Raw genomic sequence first — 1,009 nt, 5'->3', positions numbered from 1 at the left:
AAGCACTTTGTTTTCCAGTATTACCACCAGATACATAAATGCCACAAACACATAATTGGGTGAACCTTTTCAGATTGTGACTCAGCTTTGCTAAAGTCCCCAATTAGAGGTGTCCAGGGTTCTTAAGCACACTCTTCTTCTTGCTTTAGACCTTGACTTTAACCGCTCAGTCTCAAGTTTTCACTTGACACCTTCACGCCACAAGCACATGGCTAGGGACAGCTTAGTTTAGCCGCTTAGGCCAGGATTTTATTCCTTTAGGTCCTCCTATCCACTGATGCTCAAAGCCTTGGGATCCTTTTTATTACCCTTGCCTTTTGGTTTTAAGGGCTATTGGCTTTTTCTGCTTGCTTTCTATTCTCTTTTTTTTTTTTGCAAGCTTTGTTCTTTGCTGCTTTTTCTTGCTTCAAGAATCATTTTTTATGAGTTTTCAGATTATCAATAACATGTCTCATGTTCATCATTCTTTCAAGAGCCAACATATTTAACAGTCTTAAACAACAAATTCAAAAGACATATGCACTGTTCAAGCATTCATTCAGAAGACAGAAAGCATTGCCACCACATGTTACTAATTAGAATTTTTCTTATTAAAAAAACTCGAATTTTATTGCCTCTTATTCAAAAGATCTACTATTTTATTCATGTTTGCTGATGATGAGAAAAATAGACTATAACTTAATTGGAGGTAAAATCAAAATAGACACTAATTACTACTATATGACTCCTAAAGTAAACTCTTATAATGACAACTATCACAGAGTTAAAGCAAAAATTGGAATTTAACAACTTTTGTTCTGGGAAGTGGATATTCCTCGGATCTGTTGGGTGCTTGGTCCTTCAAGAGATAACTTCTGGCGCTTCAATTCCCTCAGGTCACGCCCTTGCTCCTCTTGTTCTTTAATCAAATAGCAAAGAATTTGACTTTGTTTCTTCTGTTCCTTTATTATTTGTTCCATAGCTTCTTGCATCTTGGTAACTGATGTTTCAAGATACTCCCAATATTCAG

Source organism: Arachis ipaensis, chromosome B10 (genome assembly GCF_059453495.1).
Source record: "Arachis ipaensis isolate K30076 ecotype BB chromosome B10, ASM5945349v1, whole genome shotgun sequence".
Lineage (NCBI taxonomy): Eukaryota > Viridiplantae > Streptophyta > Magnoliopsida > Fabales > Fabaceae > Arachis > Arachis ipaensis.
Note: the sequence above shows the minus strand (reverse complement) of the source record.